Genomic DNA, 13,377 nt, shown 5'->3' with positions numbered 1-13,377 from the left:
TGTGTATAAGAGACAGGGGCGGGGTGGGGAGCAGCAGCATGGTTGGCACAGAGACCCCAGGAGGCCCCAGCTGCAGAGCCTCCCCCGAGGACAGTCACACGCTGGGGCAGTTAGGCCTTCCGTGTCTTTGGGGGACACCGTCCAGCCCTCAGCCTCTCCTGCCTAACACGACAGGCTCAGGTGACCCCAGTGGGCTTGTCCACCCAGTTCTCCATCCTGTCGGACGCAGCCTGGGGCTGACGCTCACCTACAGACGCCTCCTGCTGCGACTGGGTCCTCTGTCCTCCCAGCTCCTCGATGTCTGGCCCCTCAAGAGCCGGCCCGAGGTCCAGCACAGGGCCACCACCTCCCGCACAGCCACCTGCTCGGTGCTACCTCCTCCTGGACCTACAGCCCCTTCTCCAAACAGGCGTGTCCCCAGGTCCCTGCGGGCAACCTCCCCTGTCCTTCCTGCCCCGCCCCCTGGCTCACAGCAGGAGGCCCCGGTGCTGGTCCCAGGACCGAGCCCCAGTCCCCCTGGGTCTTCCTGGGTGGCCCTGCTCCCCATCCGCTCCGGGCTCTGCTAAAGCCCCATTGCTCGAGGCTGGGGCTCCCCAGCCTCCGCTCCGTGGTCCACTGATGGATGTGTGTTTCCATGGTGGGTCCTCGGGTATCCCCCGCTGCCTGGCTCTGCTGGGGTTTGCTGGCAGAGGATGGAGTCTCCCTGGGGGCAGTTCCTACCCGTGACTTGCCTCCGGCCTCCAGCACTCTGTCCACCCGGGCACATGGGGGACTGTGCAGGGCCAGGTCCACCTGCATACTGCACCCAGTGCCCAGCATAGGACCCTGCGCACAGTAGGTGTGTTGATGGCTAACGGGGACCAGGGTCACGGCAGTGTGGACTCCGGGGGCCTATGGCAGAGACGTGCGTGATTAATGCTGTGGGGTGAGGCCATGGGCTTCCGGCCACCCTGGTGTCCAAGAGGCCCACTGTGGGCCGCACCGCAGGCCTGGCGGGCCCCCAGCACTGCTCTGCTGCCGAGGTTCCCCAGGGCACGAGGCAGCCCCGGGCCAGGCAGCGAGTCAGTCCTCTCCTGCCTCCCCACGTCCCCCGAGACGGCACCTTCAACCTGTCACTCACTGTAACCTGATCGGTGACAGGACAAGGGTGTGAGGCGCTGAGACCAGAGGCATCTTAATTAGCAGCTTTTCCGGAGCGGCAGGCCCCAGACGTGTCTCCACTTGTCAGGTGTCTGAGCCGGGACTCTGGCCCCCGTGGCCCGGGACGGCTCACCTGGGGGCTCTGGGGGCGTGCCCGTGTGGGCGCAGGCGGGGAACACAGGCCTCACATGGGCCCGTGTGTGAGCCCACGTCTGGACACCCAGGTGCAGCACTGAGCTCCTGTCCCCAGGCTGTCATGCAGGGGACGGCCGTGGAAGGGAGGCAGCCTGGAGCAGCCCTCGGAGAAGGGCCGAGGGGACCAGCCCGGCCCCGAGCAGAGCCTCTGGGAGCTCTGGGCAGAGCCGGCCCCGGGGGGCTCCCGGCTCCAGGGAGAGCAGCTAGCCCCCAGCTGGTGCCTGGCAGGACAGTGGCCCCTGGCTCTTTTAACCCTGGCTATGGGCCTCCTGGGAGTGTACGGCTGGGCCTGAGGAGCTGGGTGGGACCCAGGCAGGACAGTGGGGAGGTGCAAGCCCCCAGGGTCCACCTCTCCAGCAGGTCAGCCCACAGGCCACCAACTTGGGTTAGAACCTCAGGTGTCCAGAGCGGAGGGACACTGTGGAAGGGGCCAGGCCCACTGCTGGACCTGTGGCTGGCCGGCATCAGGGATGCTGTACCAGAGTCCTCGTGGGGGCCAGGGGTGGGGGGTGGAGGTGAAGCGCCTCTCCTGGGTCCCTGGAGGCCCTCACTCCGGCAGTCCATCTGTGCCCCCACCTTCCGGCATGGCCACGCCGGAGCTCGAGGACCTCTCTGGGGCACTGCGGTCATGACCCTTGCCCTGTCCAGATGGGCCGGGGCCGACTCCATCCGCAGCAGGCGAGGACAATGGCCCCTGTTGTCAGCCCACTGCCCTCGGCCACATTCTCCAGGGACCTAGTGACCCTGAACAGAGCCGTGTGGAGGTCCCGGCTGACTCAGCAAGATGTCACCGGCTAATGAAGGCCGCTGGAAAGGGCATTGACCTTGGTCAGCAGGCAGAGCTCGCCATCCCGGGACCACCACAAGACAGAGCGGAAGGGGACTCACCCGGCACTCAGGGACAGCTGTTCATGGGTCAGTGAATGCAGTGACCAGAGCCAAGACCACGAACTGGCAGGTGCTGTCCCCGCGGACCAGTGAGACTGCAGTGGCACCTGCCATCAGAGCCATGCTGGGGGGACCCCGTCGCTGAAGAAGGGTAGGTGGCGTCCATCCCAGCCTGGAGACCAAGGAGGACTGCTGGAGGAGGTGGCACCAAGTCTACCCCTAAAGGACCTGTGGCATGGGCCAGGAACTGCAGAAGGAGAAGGGAGTCCGCACAGGAAAGAGCGTGGCTGGCTGGGAGAGGTGGGGGCTGGCTTGGGAGGTGGGGGCTGGCTGAGGTAAGTGGAGGCTGGCATGGGAGGTGGGGGCTGGCATGGGAGGTAGAGGCTGGCTGAGGGAAGTGGAGTCTGGTGTGGGAGGTGGAGTCTGGTGTGGGAGGTGGGGGCTGGCGTGGGAGGTGGAGTCTGGTGTGGGAGGTGGAGGCTGGTGTGGGAGGTGAGGGCTGGCCTGGAGGCAGAGGGGCTGCTCACCTGAGGATTGCAGGAAGGAACAGAGGCCCTGGGCTGGGCAGAGTGAGGCTGAGAAGTCTCTGCAGGCAGGGCCCAGCCCCATGGAAGGACGGACGTCACCTGGGCCACTTGGCCAAACAGACTAAAGTTTGTGGGGGGGGAATGCTGGCCGGTGACAGGTCACTGTGGCCACCCGTCTGTGCTGAAGCTTCCAGGGGAGCAGAGCCCCCATGCCAGCCGCACAGCATCACGGTCCTCCTGTCCTTCCACATGGCTCCTCTTGGCCGTCACCAGGGTGCCCCGCCCCAGGCAGCAGTGACATCCCTGCACAGGCTGGCTTCCCACGCTCTCCTTCCCCCCCTGAGTCCCAGTCCTCTCTGCTAGGAAGTGGGGCTATAACCTCTGCCCTGCTTCCCCTCCAGGGCCACTGGACCCTGCGTCAGGGTGTAAAAGTGCCCTGCTGCCCAGAGCTGGCCAGGGCGGCTTCTGGGGTGGGTCTCCGGCACTCTGACCCTCCCTCCAGCAGAGACCCTGCCTGCGCGCCCCAGCCCTACAACCAGGAGCAAAGCCCCCCAGACTTCAAGGAGTGATTTCACATGGACCATGTCTGTGACCACCATGTGACTGACTTAAAAGTCAGCATAAAAACGTGGCCAGAGCCAGGCACAGGCAGGTTTGGGAGCAGGAGACCCCTACACAACAGAGGTGCTGGTCCACGGGGGGCTCTGGGGAGCCAGGAGGGCGTCGAGAGCAGCTTCCTGAAAGGTGCTCAGAGGGTGCTCCTAGAAGACACACTGGTACGAAACGAGGACACGCACACACACGTCGTTCGCCATGCTGTTAGTGACAATGACACGGGCAACAACCCCTCGGAAGGACACAGGCGGGAGCAGACATGTGTTGAGCAGAGAAACAGAGAAAAAGATGGAATTCCCAGTGAATGAATTCCCAGTGAACCCTGCTGTCGTGTGTGACTATAATACACCAATCAAAAGTCTTTGGGAAAATGAAAATGATCAGCAAAAGCAAAATGTCATCCTCTGAGAAAGTAAAAGAAAAAATTTCCAGCAAGACCAAGTGAGAAAAACCACTGTGACACAGCGTTAAGAGTCCGACGAGGGGACCAACAGACAGGAGAGACTTGAGAGTCCGTGAAGGGCACTGTGTCCACTTGGCATTAGTACATTGTAGGTAGGAGTGTGACGGACACATTGTGAAGGAGAAATAATCCCTAAATTCGACTCGCCATGAAACAAGAGATGCAGACAAGCCCACAGCTGACCACAGACCGATCAGAGGGACACACCTTCCCACCAGGCAGCCAGAGCCACCACACCCAGGGAGCGCTGGGCACGACCCGCACCTCCTCAAGGAACAGGCAAGCCCGGTCACACGCTCGGCTTCCGGGACCAGGGAAGACCCAGCTCCTTTCTGAGACGAGTAGAACCCGTGTCTACAGCTAAGACGGCTCGTGACAAGAACCTGCCATTGTCACTCCACCCCGGGGCTCCAACTCCGCAGACTGGCAAAGCAACACACCTGGGCAGTGACACAGCTGTGACCCTGAGCGTTCAGTCCCCAGGCTCAGGAGGATCCTCGTCCTAAACAACGGCCGGCACATTGAACCAGGAGAGGAGGAGATACCTGGTTTGGTCATCCTGAGAGATAAAGATCTTTCAATAAAATCAGCTTTTCATTCATGATCTGATTTTTTAAATTCTTCACCAACTCAGAAAAGGATGAGATCTCCTACTTGGGACCCTTTTAGATGAGGTCCAGGCGACACTGCTGAACAGAACCCAAGACAGGGTAACTGGGGCAGAGGGGACAAGGTGACCCTGCCCCCTGAGCTCACCAGGGACACAGACACCCTGTGTCATGGTGTCCCACACACCCTTGGATGTCCTCCTCCTCCATGGGGCCAGCATGGCCCACCCCCAACACGGCCAACAGAGAGGGAGAGAGAATGCAGGTGCGTGGTCGCCCTGGGCTGCAGGGAAGGCTGACGCGTAGCTCACAGGGGTGGGAAGTGCTGGGAAAATACACAGTGGTTCTGACACTTAAAGGGAAAACTAGTGGGCAACGGTGGGCGGGGGAGAGTCCATCTGCTGGCTGTGCCGCACCTGCGCACCCGATGGGCGTGTCTGTCCAAAATGCAGCCGAGCGTCAGGCTACTCGCAGAACTTAGTCACCCACAGTTTCAAAGTATTCCTGCTAAAGTCGGGACGCAGACACAGATGCCCAGCTCACCTCTCGTTCAGCCTCATCCTGACGGATTCAGACAACGCAGTAAGACAAGAAAGAAAAATTCGAGAGTCAAACGTTGCAGAATACCATGGCAGTTCACAAAGAAATATCCAAGGTGACCTGTGAACCTGGGTAGAGGAGTGTGTGCAGTGGGTTCCCGACAGGAACAACTTAAGGAGGAAAATTTCATTTTGGGTCACGGCTTCAAACGTTTAGGCCCCGGTGGGTGAGTCTCCTTGCCTGGGTCCAGGGGAGGCAGACCATCCTGGTGGAAGGGCCTGCTGGGGGACCCTGCTCCCCTCACGGCCACAGGAGGCAGGGAGAGGGAAGAGCCACAGGGAAGCTGCAGCCCGTGCCCCACTCCTGCAGCCAGGCCACCTGCCCACGGTGACCGCCCAGTCAGCACTGCAGCTCTCACAGCCCGACCCTCCGACCTCTGAACACTCCTGTGTGAACACAGGCGCTCTGGGGGACCCTCGCATCCAACCCGCGACAGAGCAGACCGGCAAGTTCTGTGGAGACGAGGCAATACAGAGGTCTGTTGAACCTCCTAACGAAATAGAGACAGAAGGACCCCTGAGCATAAAGCACCCGACCTGCAGTTTTTTAGAACTGTGTAAGGTGTTTACACAGATAGAAAGACTCAGGGCCATCACGATGTAGAGTCTTCCTAAGACAGAAGAGTGGCTGGGTTTGATAAAAGACTCTAACACATTTCCCCGTGGTACTTGAAAGGCTGGTATAAAAGGTTACAAAAACACAGAAATAATTTCAGAAAAAAACCATAAAGGTCTACTTCTAAATTCTAGTAATTAGGACACATTTCAGAGACGGAGAAGTTTTCGGGTATAAAGAGGGACATACGCGTTGGTAAAGGGGCCCATTCTTCAAGCACACATCGCAACTTCTAATGTGTGCGTATCTAGCCACAGAGCAGCAAACCAGAGAGGCCCGAACCCACAGAGCCCCTGGAACGACCGATGGTTCTATTATCCCAGACAAGACTTTAACACTCCGCTGATCAGTGACGGGAAACCACAGGACACAGTCACACTCCCCATCACGTGATGGCCATCTGCAGACTGTTTTATCCAGAGGTTCACAGTGGGGCAGGCCTCTGGTCAAGCTCAAAGGGACCTTTGCCAACATAGGTCACATTCTGGGCCATTCAGTACAATTTGGCAAAGTTAAAGGAGTAGAAATCAGGCAATGACTGTCCTCAGAACACAGTGGAATGAAACCAGAGATCAACAGTACGAGGGAAACTGAGATAGAGCCAAGTACCTCCAAATTAAATAATGCCTCCTGTCAAAGACGAAATCTCAAGAGAAATTCAAGGATATTTTAAAGAAGATGAAAACAAAACCAAGCTTCTCAAAATGTGTTGGCTGCAGCAGAGGAGTGCTCAGAGGGAGACCCACAGCCGAGAAACCACTGACAGAGAAGGAATTTAGACTTCCACCTTGGGAAACTGGGGGGAAGAGTGGATCAGTGTAAGCAGAAGAAAAGGAACAGTGAGAATTGGAAGAGGCACCACTGAAATCAAAAACAGGGACTCAACAGAGAGAATCCATGAAACCAAAGCTTGTTCTCTGAAAAGATTACTAAGATTCCTAAGCCTCCATCCAAGCCCAGACAGAGAGGGGACATGGGTGGCCAATATCAGAAATGAAGAAAGGACAATTAAGAAATGCTGTGGACAACTCTATCCTAACTTGATAACCTGAAGTTATGAAATTAACCAATTCCTTGAAAGACGTAATCTGACCCAATTCACCTGAGCAGCACCATGCTTATCCAAGACACTGAGTCAATAACTAACGACCTTCCAAAACAGAAAGCCCAAATGGGTTTACTGACTGATCCTACCCAACATTTAAGGAAGAAATTATGACAGTTCTCTACAACTTCTTTGAGAATATAGAAGCCGAGGGAACATTCTCTAATTCATTCTCTGAGGCCAAAATCAGACAAAGACATGACCATCAAAGGACCTTACAGGGAAATGTCTCTTGTGAACACAGCTTCAAACATCCTCAACAAAATGTGCTCAAGTAGAACTTAATACCTGTGACAATGACCTAGAGAACTGTATTCCAGGAATACAAGGATGGTTCAATATTCAACAACCGATCCACGTCCTCCCCCACACCAGCAGTCTAAAGAGGAAGATCATAATGTCAGATCAACAGATGAAGAAAAAAAAAAGTTAAACAAAATTCAAAACCCACACATAATTTAAAAAAAAAAATTCTCAGTAAATAGGAACAGAGGGGAACTTGTTCAACTCAGTAAAAAAATGTCTGCAGTAACCTGAGATCAATGTCATACGTAGAGGTGAGAATTCAAAGCTCTTCCTCTAAGATCAAGGATAGGACAAGACCATCCCCTCCTACCACAGCTAATCAACTCCAAATTGGGAGTCTCGCTAAAGCAATGAGACCAGAAAAGGAAATAAAAGGCATACGGATTAGACAGAGTCTGTCTTTGTCCAAAAAGACATAATTGTGTATGAAGAAAATTCAAAAGAATCAGAAAAAATCCTGGCATAAAAAGCAATTAAAGAAAAGTTCCTGGACACATCGTCCTCCCGTGTATCTGTGATCTAAAAACAATGTCATTTAATGAGCACACAGTATCCAGGGGCTGACTTTAACAAAACATGTGTAGAACATGATGTGGGAAACCACAAAAGTTCAATTTCAAAAATGACATCAAGGAAAAACTGGATAAGTAGAGTATCAACAAACGGATTCTAAGGTTTATACAGACAGCGAGAGGCGCAACAGTGTCGGGGACCTGCCGGAGGCTAGACACCCCCGACCTCCAGGCTCACCACGGAGCCACGACAGTGGTGACGCACGGCCAGAAACAGAGCCTGTAGACACCAGCGTATCCGTGGCGACAGTGGAGGCCCACGGCAAGGCAGCAGAGAGAGGCCTCTGATGACCACGGGACATCATGGGCAAAGTAGAGGGACCCTGACGCAGACCTCACGCCCCCACAAAGATCATGTCAGGATGGACAACGGCAAAATCATAAAACTCCTAGAGGACAACAGCGGGAAACCTGGATGCCCTTGGAGTGGGCACCTTGGGGTGGGCACAGTCTTCAGACACAACCCAAGGCCACCGTCTGTGAAAGAAAGGCCTGATGAGCTGCAGCTCATTAAAACACGAAGCTTCTGCCCTGTGACCACCGTCCAAAGCATGAAGACGACCCGCGAACAGGGAAGCCGCCGGGCAGACGCGGCTGGTGTAGGCCCTTAGCCGTCCACGCCATACCACGCACCCGGGACTCCGCAGCCAGACAGCAAGCAGCCCAGCGCCAGGGACCAGAGGGCTGGGCAGACGCACGGGGGGAGGGGCCGAGGAAAAGGGGGTTCCCAAAAAGGGGGTCCACCAGGCACCGGTGAGGAGCTGCGACCAAGTGACAGCGAGACCCTGCTGTGTGCCTTTAGAACAACCGGAATCCACACACTGTGTTGTGAGGCGCTGGCCAGGGTGCAGGGCAACGGACGTCCCCCACGGTGGGTGGGGGAGCGTGGCGGGCAGGTGGAGAGAGCCCGGCGATTCCTACAACCTCAGTGCATTTGACCATAAGGCCCAGCAAGGGGCCCTGTGTTCACCTGGAGAGGGAAACCAAAGGCCACTCAAGGTCCGCACATGGACTACTAATGGTGGCTTCACCCAAGCTTGTCAGAAACCCGGAGATCCAGGTGCTCCCGGAGGAGAAGGGACAGCCCCGCCGTGGTGCATTCAGACCCAGGGCCACGGGAGACCCCGAGGCACCGCGAGCGGCATCACTGAGAGAGGCCAGCTGGGAAGGCCACGCAGCGTGGCCCAACCTGGAGTGCCCGGCAAGGACGGAGAGAGACAGGGGCCTGCGGGAGGGAGAGAAGGGGGGCCCAGAGGACACACTCTGGACACGTGGCAATGGGGGGTCCCTGCCGTTCCACAGGGTCCACGCCAGGAGTGCAGCGCACGAAGCGTGAACCCTGACGTCAACTGGGGACAATGCTGTGTCCACACGGGTTGGTCCACCGGAGCGACCGCCCTGCTCTGTGGATAAGGGGCAGGCAGTGCAGGTGTGAATGTACCTTTCCCTGTGACAAAGGCCAGAGTGAGGCTGGGAGCAGACCCCCCTTGTGGTTGGGAGCCACTGTCACCAGGAAGAAAGTGGCAGCTCCAGAGAGGGAGGGGAGTGGGCTGCCCCTGCCCGGGGTCTCCAGGTCTCACAATGAGGGAAGTGCAGGAGGGGCCTCATGGGAGCACAACTGAGGGTGACAGAAAGAAGGGAGGTGGCCGGGACGAGGAAGAGAAAAGGCCCAGGTGTTCACAGAGAGCTTGGAGGCCGGGCCCACGGCCACCCTGTCCCCTGAGGAGCCCGAGTCCACACCTGCCCGGGAGGGAGGCCCTCCTGGGAAGTCCCCCTGTGGAGCTCACTTCAGGCCTCTGCCTCAGTCTTTCCAAAGTGATGAAACCCAGAACGGATGTAGCTGGGTGAAGGGGCCACCAAGGTGACCAGGGGACACTTCCCAGGATTTTGTGTGTTGCCAGACGGCCATCGCCATGGGAGTCGGCACCAGGCCGCACCCAGGCTGAATGAAAGAAGACTCTGGGTGCTGGCCCGGAGCCCGCGCTGGGCAGCCGGAGCCGGAGCGCCCATGGGAAGCCCTGCCTCCTGTCCCCACCGCTGGCTCTGCAGGGGCGAGCTTCCCGGAGTCAAAGCAAGTCGCAGTTTGTCTCCGAGAGCTCTGAGGACTAGTGTCCATTAATCACTCTCTGCAGGGGGCTGCTGGGCCGGGCACGTCTGGCCCAGATGTGGTTCTGCGCCAGGCAGAGCCCTCCCTGGCTGGGGCAGGGATGCCGAGGCCTGCAGGCAGCACAGGGGACCCCGGGTGCAGGGTCTGAGCTGCAGATGTCCAAAGGGCTTTAGGGGCCAACGTGCCCGGTGGGGGCAGACCCAGAGCCGGGTGCTGTTCAGCTGGTTGAGCTCGCGGGGCCCCAGCGGCTGTCCGTTGGCCTCTGTCCCCGCACCGCCCCTCCCCACCCCACCCCACCCCCCGCCGTGGCTTCCTCTGGACCCGCCACCAAGAACATGGAGATCACTGATGCTCCAGGCACAGCTCCTCCCAGGGGCACCAAGTCCCCCAGACCACCTTTCCCATCTGCCCTGACCACACACCTGTGGCCACTACCACCCGTGTCCCCCAGGATCCCTGAGGATCCTCCCCGTCACCTGCCCCAGACTTCAGCCCTTCCCCCTTCATTCCTGCTGGACCATCCTCTGAGCCAGGGGAATCAAGGCCTCTCCAGATGACACACCCCTGCCATGGGCCTTGGCCAGGCTGGCCTCCAAGGTCCCTGAGCTGGGGCAGCTTGGCCAGCCTGTTCCACGCCTGGCTCTAGCCCCTGTGTGTCTAGCAAACTTGGATTAGGTCCTCGAGAGGCTGAAGTGGCCCCCCCTGGAGGTACTGGGCAGTCACTCTCCCGTCCTGGTGCCCCGTGAGTCACAGTGCGTCCCTCTGGTTGGCCACCAACAGTCCCTGTACCCTGGCTCCCAGGCAGGATGCACCTCAAGCCCACCTCAGATCCAAGGGGGGGACCCAGGCTCTTCCTGGAGAGCAGCCCAGAGGCAGCTGAAGGTAGAGGTTACCCAGAGCCTGGCTTGTCCCAAAGCCCCCCAGGGACGCCAGGCCACCATCACCACCAGCAGCATTGGCTTCAACCAGGGAAGCAGCCCCTGCTGGGGGGAGAAGGCCGAGGGCAGTGACCGCCCCCTCCAATGACACCCCCCAGGCTGGAGTGGGGGGTCCTCGTGGGGAAGCACCCATCGGCTCCACCCACAACCCAGGTCCCTGGGCCACTGGCCTCCTGTGGGCCTCGCTCCTGTGGTCAGCTCAGCCAGGTGGACAGTGCTGGCACCAGGCTGCTGGCTTTGCAGGTGAGGCCCAGGGCCCCAGACCAGGACAGAGACCGTTGTGCTGTCCCTGCTGCTCGGCTGTGATGTGGCTCCACGGTCCCCCTTGCAGGGCTGAGGGGTGCTGGGCACCTCTGCCACGGTCTTGGAGGCCAGGACGGCCTCCAAGAGTGACCCTGAGGCCCACTGCCTGTCACCAACAGAAGGCTTCCAGGGCCGCGTGTGAGCCTGTCCACTAAGTCCCAATGGCCAGCCTGAGGCTGCAGCCACAGGTCCCTGGCACCCCGCGTGGGACGTGGCCTGCTCCTTACCCTGCTCAGCGGCTCCATTAAACTGAGCTCACAATTAAGGAAATGCGAGCGCAGACGAGTGTGAAACCAGAGCCCGCAGTCGAGGACGGTCCCGCCCGATTAGCCTGCTCAGCCTGACACCAGCCTGAGCGGAAGAATGCCCGCATTAATCCAGATTGACAATGACCACCATCTTTTCTCCCGTCTGGAGGCTGCGGCAGAATCTCCGGGGGCTCCCTGCCAGGAAGGTATTGTGTTCCGACGAAAATGCTTTTCATTTTTCTACAATTTCCGTTTAAAAAGTTCCAAATGTTCAGCCATATAATGTGGAACTTCACTTCAAGAGGATCCTAGGGGGGCTTTGACGGTGGAGAAAAGGTGGGGGTCTGATCCCTGACCCCCAACCAGCGGAGGATTCAATTTCAAGCCCTGCTTCTTCGAGGCCCTCGGCCGGCCCCACAGAGGCCGCGAGCTGGTCCCAAAGGCTGTTGGGGGTGGGGTCGGAGCCACCAGGACGCTCCCCTTAAAGACCCCCGTCCCAGCCTGTGGGCACCCAGGGCCATGCAGGGAAGGGCGGAAGCCGGAGACCGTTCCCAGCTCCTCGCCTGGCCCCTGGTTGCCCCAGCTCAGTGGTGATCAGGCTGGTTACGAGAACCACCGCTAACCGGAAGCCCCCTGGGGGAAGCCCTTGTGCCCACTTGACAGGCAGCTAAACTGAGGCCCAGGGGGCTCAGACTCGCCCAGGTCCCACAGCAAGCAACCGAGGCCTCTGTGGGATGAATTAGGTTCTCCAACTGCCCGGGGCCTGCGGTGTCACTTGGGTGTGAGAGGCCACCTGACTCCCCTGCAATCCCCAGCTGGGACATGAGCCCCCTAGATCAATGTGCCGGGCACCTCCATCTGGGGAGGAGAAGGTGAGCCACGGGAGAGGGGTGTGGGGCCATCCTGCTCCTCCCAGCCCCACCCTCTTGGGCCCTCCAGGACAGTGCAGTCACCTCGACGTGTCCACTTCCTTGGCCAGCACCGGGCACGAGGCATGCTCCAGGCCCAGGTTTGGTCCCAGGCACCACAGTGAAATGAGCACTAGGCAGCACCAAGTGTGAGCTCAGACAGTGCAGGGAACAGAGGCGGCCCAGCAGGGAACAGAGGCGGCCCAGCTGCGAGGCTTTCTGAGGACTGAAGCCCAGCCACCATCAAGGTGTCACGTGGTCACCACAGAGGTGCCTGCAGGTGGTGGCGAGTTGGGAAGGGACGTTTACCCGCCAGCGACTCCAGGCCACGGGCTCCACCCACCACACTGCTGTCTTCCTGCCAGCCCCAGCACCCCGCACCCATGACACCCACGCTTGGGTGAGCACGCAGGGTGGGTGCAAAGGTCTCATCTCTGTTGACATTTCCCCTCTGGCTTCCTTCTGAGTGCCGTGCAGGTGACGGAGTTGGTAATGACAATGGGCAATAAAATGGGACCCTCCGCCTGTGTGGCCTAAGCTTCGGAGCCAGAGCAGCAGCAAGAACTCCCACTGGGGGTCTGGGTTGGCAACCAAGCTCAGAGAGGTCAAGTGACCTGCCAAAGCCACACAGCCGGGGTGTGGCCCTAATGCTCCCTTGGAGAAGTGGCCTGTTTGAGCGTCTTGCACCCAGGGGGTCACCGACCTACCTCCCCAGGTCAAGTGGGTGAGGCGGGGATGTCACCCTGACAGGGCAAGTGGCTCAGGGAGGTTTGGGATTGACATAAAGGTGGAGGCAAGACGGGTGGGGTGCCCAGCATGGCGCCCAGGAGCTCCCCTCAAGGTGCCCATGGCCCCCCTGGGCTTGCTGTGCTCCTCCTCCAGGGGCCTCCCCCTGCGGGACTCGTGCCTGGGGCCCACAGCATGGGCATCCGCTCGGCTACACTGTTCAGGAGCCCAGGCCCCCAAGAGCCTCCCTTCTCAGGCCAGTCTGCGGCGGCCACGCGGCTCTCCCACCAGGGCTCAGCCACCGACATCAGGCAGCCTGGAGCCAGCGCCCCCCGCCCCCCACAGCGCTAATTCAGACCAGGCCCGAGCTGCCGGACTCTAGCGGGGAGCCTCGAGGGTCCTCCACGCAAAGCATCAAATGAGGAGCACATTTCCTCCACTTGGGCCTCACAAAGGGAATTCCAGGCGCTCTGGGGTGGGAGAGATCTCAAAAGGTCTCATCTGCCCCGTCCA

The sequence above is a fragment of the Marmota marmota genome, unplaced genomic scaffold (genome assembly GCF_001458135.2).
Source record: "Marmota marmota marmota unplaced genomic scaffold, marMar, whole genome shotgun sequence".
Classification (NCBI taxonomy): Eukaryota; Metazoa; Chordata; class Mammalia; order Rodentia; family Sciuridae; genus Marmota; species Marmota marmota.
Note: the sequence above shows the minus strand (reverse complement) of the source record.